Here is a 16,835-nt window from a genome sequence, read left to right as displayed (position 1 = left end):
GTTGGCCCTCCCAGGGCATCTGTCCAGCCAGCAGCCCCTGACCTGCCCTCCAGCATCCTTGCTGGCCAACTGGGCATGGAGATGGTATTGCACATGGAGACGGGATGAGGAGTGGTGCAGAAAGCTGACCCCCACCAAGGGCCAAGGCCATGGCGGAGCTAGCCATAGGCTAGAGAGAGGGCTTGGGAGGCCTGCTCTGGGCCCCACGTTGATCTGGGCTGATGGGTGGAACAGGGAAGACCAGGGGGTGATGGGCTGGGCGAAGCCTCTCTCTCAGATGTCATGAGTCAGGCCAGGTCGAGGGAGGAGACTCGTGGTGACCTGGAGGCAGGCATCCAAGACATGGCAGGTCCAGGTGGTATGAGCCATCCCATGGGCTTAGACAAGGTCTCGGGAGTGGGAGACCCCTCGGGGGTACAGTGCAGACTCCTGCTCTCAAGGCCTCTCTGACCTCTGCTCGAGAAAGCCCAGAACAGGGGCCTTCTGGGCCTCCTGGTCACCCTCTACTCAGGCAGAGTCATGGTGGCCCAGAGGGGTCCTCCCCCATCTTGAGGATGGTCCCCTGCCCTGGGGTTCTGGGAGCAGGCCTGGCCAGGAGAGCCAGCAAAGGTGCACGTACCACCTCGCTCTCTCCAGCCGGAGCAGCAGCTGGGCTCCAGCCCCGCACACCGCAGGATCTCCTCCCGTCCCTTTTTATGACTAATAAAAGGGATTGTAAACCCTGGTGTGCACAAAGTACACCCTGTAAATGGCTTCTGGTAATGGTGACACTTGCAGAGGTGCCGCTTGGCCAGGAGGGCTGGGGGAGAGGGGCAGCTGGCTTGGATACTTGTAGCATCTGGTCCACCCAGGGCTGAGGGGAGGCCTAGTATGCACCCCAGTGTGGGCACGACCCTCCCCTAGGACCAGCGGGTGCTGGACCAGGAGGTCCTGGGCAGAGGAGAGAGAATCCCTTTGTGCAAGGCCACCTGGGCCTGGCCTGCCCTCTCCCAGGCTCTGACTCCTAGATGGACACCCTTCCGGCATGTGGCTCTGGTTAAAAAAAAAGTCAATGGCTCCCTGTTGCCAACCTCCTGGGGCTGAGTTGGGACTGTGACCTTCTCCCCTCTCCATGGCATGCCCTCGAATCTGGGGACTTGGTTTTCCCATCAGGCTCTTGGGCGCCAGGCCCGCAGGCCAAGGGAAGCCTTGCCCCTTCCTCCTGGGGCCCCAAAGGTGCAGGTAACTGTGGCCCCGTGCCCACCCCCACTAACTGCCAAGCCAGGGCAGGGGGATGTCAGGCCCTGGGGCTGAGGACTGCGTGGGAGGTGGGAGGCCCAGCTGGGTGGTGAGCGTGACCGTCTCCTCCGCAGAGCCCCACAGGAAGGCTTTAGGGATTAACTCTTGTTTTCCCTTCTCCCCAACATGCTCTGTCTCGCACAAGGTGGCCCTGCGAGGACACCTTCACCTTTTAAGGTTAATTTCCTATTAAGATCCTCCTGTTCGGAGAGTGCCTGATGGAATGTGCTGTTAGCTAATCCCACTCAGCAGAGCCAGCAGGCGCCCGCCGCGCAGGAGAGTGACAGGTATCAGGGACCCGCCTGGGGCTGCGGGCCTTGAAGGGACTTTTATGGAGTGTTCCATGTCCTGATGCGTCAGTGAGGGGGCCGAGGGCCTCTGGCACGTCAGGTATCCTGCCCTTGTTTAAACAGATGGGAGATCTTCTTAATAGATCCTGGGGAGAACTGCCAATTTCTGTTCTGGAGCCCCACCCTCCATAGGCTGGCCTCACGCTAGCCTTTCTGTGGGCAGGGGTTTTGCTGCTTTGAGCATGGCCCCAGCTTGGCCTGGGACGTTCAGCCATTGGCTCTGGGAGGAAAACGCTTGATGTTCTGTGTTTGACGATAGCCACGATCCCCATCATGGCCACTGTCCTCAGAGTAGGGAGAGGACCATCCCCGGTGTCACATGGTGAGGGTGAGCCAAGGTGGATGGAGTGTCCCTGGGACTAGAGGCTCCCTCAAGGTGGCCAGATCAGCCCTGGTGTCTTGCTTGCCTCCTTGATCCCTCCTTACCCAGGGGCCCTTTGGTCACTGTGCCTCTGTGACCTGTCCCTGGCTGCTTGTCCAGGTGAGGTGCTCCTAGGGCCAGTCCCCTTGGCCTGCGGCCCTGGAAGGCCAGGCCCTGGAGAGCCGTCTGCTGGAGACCACGCAGGGGAAGTGACTGTGGGGACTCCTTGCCCTACCAGACGCGGGCCCTCTGGGACGGACCAGGCAGCTGCAGGGCAGGGGTTCCCCATGGCACCTGTGGGGGCTGTGCCCCGGTCCTCCTCATATCGGTTACTAGCAGCTTCCCGGTGCCTCGGGAGCCTGCAGCGAGGTCCTGAGTGCCTGGGCCATGTGTCTGCACCACACCCCACCTCCTCCCCTCTGCTTGCTCAGCCCGAGGTGGCTTCCAGCCTCAGGGACAGTGAGCACGGGTTGGGACTTGGGTGGCTGGAGGAGAGCAGCCGTGCCTCTTTCACCTTGCTTTGGCTTCAAGGCCTGCGGGTGCCTGTGGCCAGCCGGTCTTCCTCTCCTCACTCAGCACCCACCACAGCGCTGCCCGGTGGGGCAGAGGCACAGGAGAGTTGGGCTGGGGAGCTGCACAGGCAGAGATTTGAGCGGGAATGCTGGGAGGAGGGGCCGGCGGACACCCATGCTGGCTGTCTTCCCAAGTCAGCTCAGCCCCCTCCCCTTCCTGCCTCCACACCCGGCTTTCGTCACCTCACACCTGGGCTGTTGTGGCAGCCCCTGCCTCCCGCCACACTGGCCCTGGGCTCTGCACACAGTAGGCATGCTCTGCACATCGCGGAGGGGACTTGAGAGGGGAGTGCCAGGGCCCGGGACACGTGGTGGGCCTGTGCACCCAGCTACCCCAGGCACGGTGCCGACAGACTCTGGCTCCTGGTGGAAGGTGGCTGTCCTCCCCCACTGCGTCCTGAGAGTCCAACAGGCAGGGACTCCAGGAGCAGTGCTGGCCCAGGGCTCTCTGCTGACTGACCCCACGTGCAGCAGAAGGCCTCATCTTGAGCCCGGCCTTGCTGCGACTTAGGGTTGAGGCCTGTTAGGCCGAAGCTGGTGGGGCCTCCAGCAGTCCCTTCTGGGCAGCTCCTCCAGGGACAGAGCCCCGGAAGAAGGCCGGTGTATCCAGGCCCTCCCAGATGGGGACGGCAGGCCAGAGCTGTGCGAGTCAGGGGTGTCCGGGGAGCTTCCACCACACAAGTCCTGGGGAGCAGGCTCGCTCCTGAGGTGTGGCAGAGGGCAGGCTGGGCTCGGGAGTCAGGCCTGGCCCAGGGAGCTCCTGGTGGGAAGGCCAGGCTCGTGAGAAGTGGGGACTGCTGGCCAGTAAGGATGCCTCAAGGACTAGGAGGGAGCTTCTGCTCAAACCAGCACCCCAGAGAGCTTCCTCTAGCAGACGGAGTGTTCCAGATCGCCAGCGGACAGTAGGAGCTCAGCTCCAGAGACCCTGAAGTGTGGCCAATTTAATTTTCACTCAACATACATCACCAGTGGCTAGAGGCCGTGGCCTGCATGGCAGACCTGAGTACGGGGGCAGGATGGGGCCAGAGGAGTGGTGGAAACAGCGTCTCCTGCCTGCCATCTAGAGCCACCAGGTGAAACGCAGGTTGCCCAGTTGGATCTCCAAGCAGTGAGTCACCGAGGTTCTTAGTGTGAGCTGGGCTTTGTCACCTCTGGGCATGTACTGGTCTTTATCTGAAGTTTAAAAATTTCAGGCATTCTGATTTTATCTGAATCTGTTCACCCTCCTGGATGTAGTTGGCCCCCCACCCACAGGAGAGTTGGCCAACACCTACCATGCGGTGGGTGGTCTGCACAGGTGGCCTCTGGGGGGGTCTTAAGGACAAAGGGTGTCCTGGCTGAGCGCCAGGAGGGCCGTGGTCCTGCCTGCTCTGGACGCTGTCAGGCTCCCCAGGGATAGGAGTGTTGCCCCCCACAAGCAAGCTTCTGGGGGTGGGTCTTGCCTGCCCATGCACCCTATCTCTGCCTGCCTTCCACCCTTCCAGAAGCCACCAAAGCTGGGGAGCTTCCCAGGGGCTGGGTTTGGTGTCACCATGTGGCAGCCTGCTCGAGAGAACAGGCCCCTTGGCATTGCACAGGGTCTGGGGTCTGGGATGTCATCACTGCTTCCCGGGCTGGGCTGGTGGGTAGAGGGGACTCTCGGTGTCAGCTCTGGCAAGCATCTGAAAAGGTGATGTGTCTCTGGGTACCTGTGGGCACACGTGCTTTTCCAGGGGAGCAGGGTGGGGCCAGAGAAGCCAGTGGCTGAACCAGACCCTCAGTGGACACCACCTTTTGATGCCTGTCCCACCTGCCATGCTTCTGAGCCGAGTGAGAGCAGACTGAGATGGGGCACAGTTCTGGGAGTGGGGCTTGCCTCGGTCCCCAACTCTGCTGGAGGCAGGGATGCTGCCAGGACCCGTGTGGTGGAAGGCCCTGTGCTGCCCACGCAGAACCAAAGCACACTACTGGCCTCACCCAGGGCCAAGGCTGAGTCAGGCTCAGCTGGGAGTCGGATCTGCTCTGGGGACCCAGGGGGCTCTGTGGGTGTCCCCAGCACCCCCTTTCCTCTCCTGGGGAATATATGGAGCATTTTAGGTGCTGAAAGTCCCCGACAGGGGCAGGTGAAGTATAGGATACCAGGCTATCTGGCTTCCCCGCTCCCCAGGCCATCCTCCCCGGGTCCTTTGGGCCCTTGGCCGGGCTGGCCAGGGGTGGGTAGTCTCCAGGCAGCAGGCCAGCGCTTCCACATTGTCTCAGACACCTCCTGACACTCGGGCCTTAGCACAGCCCACCACCCGACTCGAGCCCACCCCGCAGCCCCTGCCCAGCTGTCTGGCCAGAGGGTGAGAGGTGTGTCTGTCTCGCCTGTGTGTTGGGGGGTGTTCCTGAGCGCTGCCGTCTCCAGGTCCCAGTGTGATTTGCACATGGAGGCCGTGTTTGGTTACAGTTGATGGAAGACAGAAGAATTTCTTCTCAAACCACCTCGTTGGCCCCAAACCAAGTGTGGGAAAGCAAGAAGAACATCGCTCTTTCCCCTTTTAAACAAGTTTTCTTTTTTCAAAGGAAAAAATTCCAGGCTCCCTATTTCCTTACGTGCCTTCCAGATGGGGAACCCCCCCACTCAGGGCAGGAGTTCCCAGCTAGGTCACGAGAGCTACCAGGCAGATGGCATCTGGCACCTGAGGGAGCCTGCCGCTCTTCCTTACCAGGCACCCTGGGGCTGTGAATTGGAGGGTACCCCAAAACTGCCTCTGAAGACTGGGGATCCTGTGGGGCTGTGGGCCACTCCCTTTCACACCCAGGCTGTGGGTCAAGTGGTCAGGCAGCCTGCTAGAGAGGGGCTGGAGAGGCCTGGCCGGCAGGACCTCCTGGCAGGAGGGCGGGGCTTCCTGAGGTGCTGCACACAGCACCTGCCACAGCCCGTGGGGCAGCCTTCACAGCCTGGGGCTCCGCTCCTCTGCCATGCACGTCCTTTCCCCCATGGGGCCCCCACATCCAGGCTTGACCCCGTTCCTGTGCCCTTTCTTCTCATCCTGGCCACCACTCCACGAGGTGTCCAGGGTCCTGGCACCATGGTTTATCCATGGCATAAACAATCGTGAAGGGCACATGTTCTCCTGGAGTGGAAAGGACTTCTGACAGACACCTGGGCCAGTGCAGCCACAGCACTTGGGCGGTGCCACATTCAGGTCCCAGCCATGCCTAGCCCCACCACGGCAGGGCTCCCCAGGGCACACATGTGCTCTGTGGCTCCCTTGGCCAAGAGGAGTCCCGTTGACCCGGCCTCCCTGTCTGCCGGCAGCAGGTGCCTCTCTGAGGGGCAGCGGGGCCGTGCTCGGGCCAGCCCTGGAGGTCTCCACCTATCCATGTGCAAAGGGGACAGAGGCCTGCTCGGTCTGCAGGGACTGCCCACTGGCCCCACCAGCCCCAGAGAATACCCTGACCTCTAGGGACCCAGAGGCTACTGGATGGAGGCTCAGCAGGGCCGTGTGCGAGGGCCACATGGGCAGAAAGTTTGGCCTCCCTTGGGCAGTAGCCTAGTGCCAGGAGGCCCAGAGGAAGTGCAGACCAAGGCTCGACCCCACCCACCCCGCTCTTCAGGACTTCCTGAAGCCCACCCTCCCTGGTCTCTTGGGCAGGCGGCTTGTGAGCTCTGAGGGGTCAGACCCCATCTTTTCTCCTTCTGCCCTACCCGTCAGGTCTTGCCACCTGGTGAGCCTGAAGGACACCACCCCCGTGGGGGAGCCCATGAGCAACCCAGGGAGCCTCCCGGACACCTCCTCCTCCCACTCCAGCATCCTGCCCCTAGCCTCTGAGACCACCTTCCAGTCCCCAGGCAGATGCTGAAGAGAGAGGAGGCCAGCTGATTTGGGGGTGGCCATTCCTGCACCCTGGCCCCAGAACCCCCTGGCATTTGGCATCAGAAAGGACCCTTGCTAGGTATGGACAGTGGCCACCCATGCTGTTGCCACTCCCTGACTGGGCTGACCAGCCAGGAGCCAGGAGCAGGATGTCTGGCACAGTAGGGGATACTCTCCATCCCTGCAGGTCCTAATGGTCACCCATGAGCGCCTACCCCAGACATGGTCCAGGAGGGGCTAGAGGAAGAGCGGGACAGGGCTAATGTGTGGTCTCAGGCTGTAGGGATGGGGACAGGCCCTGCACGCTCATGGTGGCCAGGCTTAGACCTGGGTCCTCTGGTCTGGGGTCACTCAAGGGGAGGGTGTCCTGAGCAAGGCTGGACAAGACAGAGGAGGGAGCCACCTTGCCATGGCAAGCTTCTGGAGCCCAGAGTTGTTTCTGCTTCTTTCTGGGCCCCTGAGTGGGGACTCTGGGCAGGTGCTTCATCCCAGACACTGTCCTTGTACCCCTGTCCCAATCAGCACAGTCTGGGGCCTGGCGCTGCCATCCCGGTGGGCGCCCTGCTGAAGCGTGGGAGAAGGGCTGGCAGGAGGAGAGGCTGCTGGCCTAGGAGCCAGGCAGCTCCCGGGGCAAACCCCGCCAGGGGTTCCAGGAAGCCTCTCCCCCAGAAGCCAAGCCTCTCTGCCTGGACCAAGGAAAGCAAACACGGGAAGCAGGAGGCAGTGCAGAGTGAGAAACTCTAGCAAGTGAGAGCACAGGAGGCCAAGGGCCTCCAGGAGAGGGACGTCACGCGCAGCACATGGCACGGGGCCGCAGCCTGCCGGGCCACCCGCGGGCGCGTTCTTTCCATCTGCCGCAGCTGCTCCCGGGCCCCTGAGCTGGGCTCTCCTCCCCAGCCCACCCGCCTCGCTCCCCACCAGCCGAGGACCACCGACCTAGGCAGAGGGAGAGGGAGAGGGGACAGGACTGGCAAGTCCAGAAGCGGGGGAGGGGGTGGGCTTGACCCATACGGCGTGACTGGAGTGTCCCTCCCAGCTACTCAGGGAGGGGGACGCTGGCCCTGGCTGCCCAGGTAGCCCTGAGGGCCTCTGAGGGCATGGCTATTTCCAGCCTCAGAGCTCACTCCTTCCCCAAGAGGCAGGGAATGCGGGCACCAAAGACAGCTGGACAGTCAGGCGCTACGAGACCCCAGAAAGGGCGTGATGTGCCGAGCTGACAACAGGCAGGGACAGCTGGCCCGATCGGGTCCCCTCGGCCCCCCCTTCCTGGGCCCCACCCCGTACCATGATAGAGAGGCGCCTGCCCGGCTCCCTGCCCGGTCCCCTCCTGCCCCGGCTCCCTGCCCCGTCCCCTCCTGCCCCCAGGTCACAGGCCCTTGAGAGGAAGGGATTCCATGGGCTCTCGGCACTGTCCTAAATGTAGTGGGGCCTGGGCGGGTTGCCCAAGGAACGGGGTCCTCCTGGGGGTCCTCCTGGGGGTGCACCCACACAGCCAAAGAGCCTACGCGGCATCTACGATGGCTCAGGCAGGAGGGGCTGATGATCAGCAGGGGCTGACGGTCAGCAAGAGCTGACCAGCATTCACCTGCTTCCCACTCTAGACCCTCTTCCCCACCCCAAGTCCTGCCTCACCAAGGGGCTGCCCCATTGTCCCTTCCTGCCCAGCTGTCTCCTCTCATCTCCACTGGTCTTGACTGGTGGTGAATGGCAGCCCCAGCTGCCATGCGACCGGCCCAGGCCCACCAGCAGGTACCCCTGCCAACCCCGTCCCCGCCTCAGGCCGGCCTACGAGGCACAGCGTGCCCAGGGTGGCTGTTGTCCTTGTTTGGGCCTGTCCACTGCAGGGCTACCTATGTCCCAGAAGGGAGGTCAACCAGAGCAGCTGTCCTCACAAGCATGTGGGCCATGGACATGGCTATTTCCAGCTGGGAACTGGCTCCCGTACTCTTCCTCATGAGGAAGGGGATATAGATATCCTGCAGGCGCCAGCCAGGCGCCTGAGACCCCAAAAAGGAAGGGAACAGGAGGTCAGCTCGGGCCTGCCCAGTTGCCTTTTCTGCTCATGAGCTCATAGGTGCTGGCTCTCGGGCAGTTCCCAGTCTGTCCCGCCCCGCCCCGCCCTGTCTCACTGTCCCAAGCCCATTCTGGCATCATCTGGGGGAGCTGACCCCTCCTCCAGAGCGTGCACGCTGGGGTTGGCCAGAGGGGTCTGCGGCACTTCAGTCCTTCCCTGCACCTCCTCCCTGCCCCGGGGTAAAGGGGACCTCACTCTGGAAGACCTGACCAGGGTTCCAGGTGGCCACTCCTGTGCGTTGGCCCACCTGGACTTGGCACCTCTGCCACGCAGGCCTGGGTCTGGGCTGGGCTGTCTGGGTCATGGGGCTGCAGGGTCAGCATGAGACGAGACAGAGCCACAGAGGGTGTTGGAGGGGGCTGGCCCAGACCATGGGGAGCGGTGGCCTCAGTCATGAGTGCTACCGAGCGGTGTGACACAGGATGCCAGGGTGAAAGACAGTAAACTGCTCCCCTGCTCCAGTGGTGTCTCTGCTCGGGCCACCTGTCCTCCATCTTGGAAGGCCAGTGGAGCTAGCCCTGCCCCATGGCACCCTCCCCTAGAGAGGTGGGTGAATGGCAGGGGCAGCCCTGGGTGGAAGGGCAGAGGCCAGGGAAATGGAGAGTGCCCTCCTGCCGGCCTCCTCAGGTCTGCACCATGAGCTTCTAGGAATGCCTGGACTCACTGAAGGGCTGGTACCCTGTGGAGAGACCCTGGCTGGGCTTCCCAGGACTCAGGACACTGAGAGCTGAGGGCACAGCCCATTGTGGCAGCACATGCTCCTTCCCGGGAACTGCAAAACGGGCTTGTGGTGTACAGTGGTGGCCAAACTGCTATGGCCCAGGGCCCTAGAAGTTGGCATGGGTGGCCACCATGCTGCTGGGACCCTTGGCACTCTGGAAACATTACCCAGGCCCTGGCTTGAGCACCCCACAGACAGATCCAGGGCTACCCAGTCACCTAGAACAGAAGCCTTCCATACCCCACACCTGGGCCAGCCTGTCTCCCATTCTCCCTGCACAGTGGGAACAAGGGCCAATTGACCTTCTTGAGTGGGGGGCAGCTAGTTCAGCCTGCTGTGGAGGCAGCTGTGGAGGCCACTCAGCATAGCGAACCTAAGGCAGGCTTCAGCACTTCCTGTGTGACCACAGGTTGAGAGCAGGGGACAGCAGGTTTCCCACTGAGCTACAGCTTTGGCCTGATGGGGATCTGGGAGGTTGGCCAAGGGTAGAGGGGTCCTGCAGGCTCAGAGATGGGTGCCAGGGAGGGGAGAGTGCTGGCCAGCCCTGGGGAGATTTCAGTCTAGAGACTATGGGGGCTTTGCCCTCAGGGAGCTTGTGGTCTCTCTGGGCAGAGCCAGGCCCCCATAAGCAGCTCAGGTATAAGAAATGGGAATTGTGCCCGTCCTGGGAGCGGGAGCTGTGGTGTGGGGTCCAGGGCTGCTCCTAGACTTTGGATGATCAGCCTTACCAGAACAGAGCAAGGAGGGGGGCCCATGTCTCAGGTAGGGACTGGACCAGGGACCACTGAGTCTGGAATCCAGACTCAATCCTGCTACCACTGCCACCAGCCTGGGCCCAAGTGCAGGGAAAGACATGGGCCACCAAGCCAGTCAAGTGCTCTCCTAGCCATGGGTCCAGCTCGTGGGCATCCTGGGCTGCCACTCAACCCCAGTCCCCTGCTCCCCTCCAGGCCAAAGTGGTGGTTTGGGATTTTACCCTCCTCAGTGGTCCAAATCTTTCCAGGGGTGTCCCAGCCCCTGGGGGTCCCCTCCTCCTTCCCACTATGCCAGGCACAGTGTCTGGAGGTGTCCTGCCCTGTGGGAGGCATAGTGCAGAGTCATGGGAGGCTGGGGAGGGCCCCACAGACTTCACTGGGGAAGACAAGAAGCCATAGCTCCATGGCTCCCAGTAGCTTTCTTTTCCCATGCGGATGAGACGTAGGTGGGCCAGAGGCCGGCAGGAGTGTAGAGTCCAGTCCTGCCCCGCCCCTAGAGGCTGGAGGCCCACCCAGGGCTACGTGGGCTGCCTGAGCTCCCACGGTCGAGGAGCCAAGGTCGCCTGCTTCCCAGATACTCGCCCCCAGGGTGTGGTAGCCCGCTGTCAGCCGCTGTGTCCCAAGTGGGGTTCCGAGGGATGGCGGCGGCTCCAGGTTTTTTCCTGAAAAGCCAAGTTAATAAGACCTCATTTGAAATGCACAGGAGGCCGGGGGTCACCAAGGGGCCTCTGGGACCTTCTGCAAAATGACTCCTCTCCCACGTGCCAGTCTGCCATGCACGCGAGGCCCTCACCTTTGCCATCTAACCCTCACGATCTATGTGCTGTGGGTTCTGGGGGCTTGGGTCTGGGTGGAAGGGCTGGAATTCCTTCTGGGCCAAGCAGGCCACGCTGGCAGAAAGTGCTGGCTGTGCGTGGTGGGGGAGCCCTGGCCAAGGGGCCGCTGGGCGGTGGGGGCCGTGGGCCCTCTGGCGCAGCAGCCCAGTGGGCGTGTGGGCCAGGCCTCAGCGTGATAAATGGCTTCCCGTGGAGCCGGCGGCTCTGCCAGGGGCTCAGTCCTCTGAACTCAGACTTGTTGACCTGGAGGCCCAGTCGGGGCCTTTCGAATAGGGCTGCTTTGTGGATGGACGGGGTGGTGATTTGGGGATGGCCAGTCATGGGGTTTGTACGGGCAGAGCTGGCCCTGGGGGGCCTAAGAGTTACCCAGGAAGCCCTGCCAGCCTGGGTGGAGCTCAGCTTTGGGGAACAGAGCTGCAGCGCGGGGCCCTGGAATCACGTAGCTCCGGAGTTCTGGGCTGGAGGGGGTGCAGCAAGCTCAGAGCCCTGTGTTGGAGTTCAGGGAGGAGGCGACATTTTGCCAGCTCAGCTTTCAGTGTCCCCTAGACCCTGCAGGGAGTGAAGGTTCCGGGGGCCTGAGAGGCTAGGTGTGGGCCAGGGCTTTGGACCCTGCTGAGTCATGTACGGGAAGCCTCTGTCTCCAAGGCCCAGCCTCAAAACCCAAGGCTGGGGACGTGTCCAGAGCAGAGGGGGGTGGCAGCGGCTCTGGTCTCTTGTATATCCTTCCCACCCAGGGAACCCCACATGGAGGTTCTGATGGGCCCCTCAGCCCCTAAGACCTCGGTGAGGTTCCCCGCCCCGCCCCTGCACTTGGAAGACCCTTCACAACTCCTGAGAGAGCAGGCTGTGGGACAAGCTAAGCTTCCCACAGTGTGTTTGGGTGAGACACCCCTCTCTCCACCACCTCCAGGGAGACCTCCAGGCTCCACTGGCTCTGGGATGTGTCCCATGTAGGTCTCAGCCACTAGGCAAAGCCCACATGCCTTTCCCCTGCTACAGCCAACAGTCCTATCTCATGGAGGCCAGCAGCAGGCACAGGGCCCTGAGCGTCATGGGCACATGGGACCCTGGGAGTGGGCCACATGCTGGGCCATCCATGGGTCCTGAGCACCTGGCTTGCTCCCTACCAGGGGCTCTCAGTCTGTGTCACTCCCCACAAGCTGAGAGGAGGAAGGCTCCTTGGTCGGGGTGGTGTGGAGTTTGGGTGGGCTGGCAGCCTGCGTCTCTGGCTCCCCGGGACCCTTTGGCACTGCAGAACTGGGGAGGAAGCGGGCTGGGCCTGCCCTGGAGCCGCTTGGACCTCACAGGGCCTGTGGCTCGCTCTAATTGCTCTTTCTAAGAAATCCCTCAAAATCTTTTGCAGGAAGGGAAGGCCTGGGAGGAGTGGGCCCGGGGCCTCTTCCAGGCCAGCTGGTGTGAGACAGGTTGGGTCTGGGGAAGGCAGGGAGACCTTTGCCTCCACCCCAAAGGCAGTGGCCATGGGCCTGAGAAATGAGTTTCCTGGGTCCCCCGAATCTGGCCCTGGGGACTGGGCCCCCCGAAACGCCACCTCTTCAGTGGCTCTGTCTCCTCCCACTTGCTGGGCCGCCCAGTCTGAGTGGGACACACAGCTGGAACGGCCCGGCCTGGGATTAAGGGAAGAGGAAAACATGACGAGATGGGTGGAGGCAGAGCTGCGGACACACAGCCCATGGTGCCACACACACGTGTCTACCCACCCAGACCTCACTGCCCGCAGGGCCAGTGGAAACCACGAGTCGGTCGAGCTGCCCCACCCCCGCCTCGCTCCGACATGGCGCCCGGAGCTCCCCCAGGCTGCCTGGGTGAGGCCTCAGGGAGGGTAGGGCAGCAAGCCCAGCAGCCCGGGGTGGGAGGGCTGGGCTGGGCTGGGGCTGGACGCTTCGGGAACCCCACAGTGCCCAAGGCCACCCTGCCCACGCCCCTCCGTCACAGACTGTACCCTGTACCCTGTACTCTGACCCCACTAGGCAAGGTGTGTAGGGCTGGAGCACCTGGGGGCTCTTCCTCCTCTGTCTGCCCAGAGGCCCGCTCCCTCCCTCCCTGCCTGTGGTGCCCCGATTCTCCAAACCGCACTTTCCAGTCCCCCGCTCCCACTATGGATGGTCTGCACCTCGGCCTGCAGTCACCCCCAGCCCAACTGCTGGCCCTGCTTAGGGCCTCATGGCCACTTAGAGAAGTTACGAAGGTCCCTGTGGTGGGGAGCAGCTAACAAACTTTCTCAGTGTGAGGGACTTGGTGAACACCCCTCCCCACAAGGCTGGGACACAGCTGGCCTTTGGGAGATGCCCAGAGATGGTCCAGGGATGACTCAGAGGGCAGCCAGGGAGGAGCACTGGAGCGGGATCAACTGGGGGTACTTGGGTGCTCCCTGGGCTCCCGGGCCTCTCGGAGCCACAGGAGGCCTCCCCCCTGCCTGAGGGCACCAGCACATGGGTGCCTGCCGAAAGGGAGGTGGAGGGGAGAGAAAGGGAACCCTGCCTAGGCCTGCCGAGGGACGCGCCCACCCCGAGAGTGAGCCTAGAGCAGGCTCTGTCTGCCGGCTGATGGCGAGCTGCTAGGCATGCTCAGAAGTCCCTGGGAATGGGGGGACTGGGTGTCGGGGCAGGCTGGGCTGGGGTGGCCACAGGGAGCCTCCAGCCCTGTGTGTGGGTCCCTGGGGGGATCCACAGGGAAGGAGGGAGGGACGAGAGTTGTGGGCAGGTGCTACCAGGATGATCCAGGCCCCACCAGCTGGGCACAGCTCTGCCACATCACCTGGACCAGCTCTGCCTCTGACAGACTGGGCCCTCCACGGGCCTCACTTGTTCTAGAGGGAGGTGGGCAGGGAGCCACCCTCTCCCTCTGCCTTCTGAGCGCATCAGCCGTGAACACTCAAGTCCCCACTTCTGTCCTGCTGTCCCGTTGAATCCTGCCTCTCCCGCAGGAAACACAGGATCTGGGGAAGCTCATCTGGGGAAGTGGCCACCCAGGATCTCCTGGACCAAGTGGACAGGGGGTTGGGCATTGGAGGAGAAGGGCCATATTGCTGTGGGTCCCCAAGTCATCTGGCCTGCCAGTGTCCACTTCCCCAGGCCGGGACTATGGAGGATGTGTCTCTCCTGGCCACAGAGGACTTTGAGGGGAGCCAGTGGGAGAATGGGACAGAAAGGACACTGCCATCCTCCCTCCTGGGACTCTGACTTGAATCATGCTTGAGGTCCCAGTGACCACTTGGTCCCCCGGCCAGTGTTGCAGAATGGCTGAGTCCAGAGGTCTTGGAGGCTGGGCCTGACTACTAGCCACCTGCAGTGGTGGAGAGGCACTCTGCAGGGGTTCCTGGAGGGGCCAGGAGGAGGCTGTGCTCAGTCACTCTTGACCTGCAGGAGGACGTGGCTGGCTCTAGGGACCCAGCAGGCCTGTTGGGCTCTTCCTAGTGGTCACCTGCCACCTAGGGATCTGGCTGATCTCCGGGCACTATCTGGTGCCTGGGTAGGAGCCAGTGCATTGCTCCAAGGGCAGTAGAGGAGGGACAGTCCTGTCCCCGAGGAACCTCCACATAGACCTGGATCCGCGAGCGTTTGGTGGACGGACGGGAAGGCCGTGGGAGAGGGCTCTGGCGCCCAACCAGGGAGCAGACGACTGCTTCCAGGCCTCAAGCCTAGAGGTGTCCCTAGCCTCTGTGCACGGGGAGACACCAGTGGGTGGAGTGCCCAACATTGTCCTCCTGCCTACCTTGCTGGTCAGCCAGTGCTGTGGGGACCTGCTCTCACCTTGTCCCTTACTCCCCTGGTAGCTACCAGGACAACTGAGCAGAGCCCATCTATTAGTGGGGTCCTGCACCCATGAGGAATGTCCCACAGTGTGAGGCCACCTCAGAAAGGAGTTTCAAGAAGGACCCAGAGGGGCCGGAGGGAGTCAGGCTACCCAAGTGGAGTACCCACGGTGGCCCCTTCTGTGCCCCTCAGAAGCCATACTCCAGGAGGTGCTCACACCCGAGTTGGGAGCACAGCCAGGGCCTTGGGCAGCTTTGTCCAAGTGCATCCACACTTCTGGGGTCAGTGGGCAAAATCCCACCCCCCACTGGCCCACGAGGAGCCAGCCCATTAGCTGGCTACAGGAGCAGGCCTAGGGGTGGGAGTTCCGGAGGGAACCCTAGCAACTCTATTTTTCATCGTGGAGGGGCAGCAAGAGTTTGGGGATTTGGGCCTTATGAAGTGGAAGATGGGGTGTGAGTGGACACAGGCGGCTTGCAGTGTCCTGGGCCTGGCAGTGTGGGGCTGGACCAACTCACGGGCCCCAGGAGGCCTGTGGAGAGCTGCAGTGACCCTACCCCATTGGTCCATCCTGACTCTTCCTGGGGCAGCTATGGGGGAGGCCGTGTGTGGTGGAAAGACCCGACTCAGCTACAGACTGCCCCTGGGCCAGAGAACCACAGCTTCTCCAGCTCCCCCGTCCACAAGGCAGCTGGTGGGGTCTTGTTTCTTGGGGCAGTTCTGGAGCTGAGCTGGCCTCTGGTCACTGCCCACCTCTGGGGTGGAGCAGAACCTGTAGTGCCCAGGCCTCTGTCCTGCCTGCTAGGAACCCTTTGGCTTCTGCCTCCTCCCCAGCTGGCCCCTGTGCTCTGGCCTGACTCTACCCATCCTTGCTGAGCTCTGCCTGTGGCCAGCAGCCTCCTCCTTGGACGAGGCACAGGCTCCCACCCCCTCACCCACCCCACATGGCAGGCTGGTCGATGTCTACTCGGCCAGCCTTAGAACATGGCCACTGCCTTCTCTGGGTCCCCAGACTTGCTCAGGCCTGAGGGAGGCATTTCCAGAGTCCACCCCATCCTGGCCCCCGCCCTGCATTCCCTCTGTCCAGCTACAAGCTGCTCACAGCAGGGCAGGCAAACCTCAGCCTAACCCCAGATTCCAGGCTTGGGGCTGGCTGCCGGCTGCAGAGATAAATCGAGGAAGTGTCCCCTGACCCTGGCCCTGGCCAGCCCCCTGTGGCGGCAGGCGAGGGAAAGGAGAGACCCCAGAGGCCTGTTTGCTGTCCCAGCTGGGCTCCCGGCATGCCCCTTCCTCTGCCCTGGCTCCAGCCCCATCAGATCTGAGGACGACTCCCTGCTCAGGATGTGGGGCTTGTCAGGCACTCAGGCCTGGGGAGGAGGGGACGGAGATTGGGACAGACAGCCACTGTTCTGTGAGGGGGAAGTGACTTCCATCCCCCAGTTTCTCAGGGAGTGTCCTGGGGACAGCAGGGGCTCCCAGGAGTACCTCTCGCCCACCTCAACCTGGCCTGGGGGCTCACCATGACTTGCCCTTCAGTCGTCTTGCAGAGAAGGGACCTCTGTGAGGGGTGAATCAGCCCCTTCTCTGTGGCATTACGGAGGACCCCGAGAGGGAAGGGGCTGAGCAGCTTTGCCTGGACTACCCACAGCTGCCGCTGGAGCCCTGTGGGCCTGTGCTGCCCGGCTGGCAGGGAAGCCCAGTGGTGCTGGGCCGGTGCTGGTGTTTGCAAAAAGAACCCAGCCCGCCCAGGGGCCCTGGTCCTTTCTCCCACCCCTACTCCATTCCCTGACTAGTGAGGCCCACCTCTGACCTTGGGCTTCTCTAAACGGCTTCCTGGACAACTGGCTAGCCAGAAGGTGTTCCCTAAGCCCCTGGGGCCTGGGACTTGAGCTCTGCCCTGCAGCCAGCTCCCTGGGCGTGCCTGCCATGAGGGGAAGAGCAAGGGAGCCCCGTGCCAGCCAGGCTGTGGGGCCTGGGAGGGGGTGCAGGGCTCCTCTTTACTGCAGTTTCCTGTGGTCTTGGGGGGTCTTGGGGGACCCAGTCTCTGGGAGGATACCTCCCTCTCTGGTGGTCCTGGTCTTGGGGCTTATGCACTGACAGTGTGGACCCTGGCTCTGTGTCCAGCTGGTCCTGGTGTAGCACTCTGTGTCCCCCAGGTCTTCAGCAGATGTGAGAGCTGGCCTGGGGGGGGCCAGGGGGTGAGAGGTGGCCTGGGGGGCAGGGGGTGAGAGCTGGGCCTGGGGGGGCAGGGGGTGGAGAGGTGGGCCTGGAGG

The sequence above is a fragment of the Marmota marmota genome, unplaced genomic scaffold (genome assembly GCF_001458135.2).
Source record: "Marmota marmota marmota unplaced genomic scaffold, marMar, whole genome shotgun sequence".
NCBI lineage: Eukaryota > Metazoa > Chordata > Mammalia > Rodentia > Sciuridae > Marmota > Marmota marmota.
The sequence above is the reverse complement of the archived record's forward strand: the minus strand, read 5'-3'. Positions refer to the sequence as shown.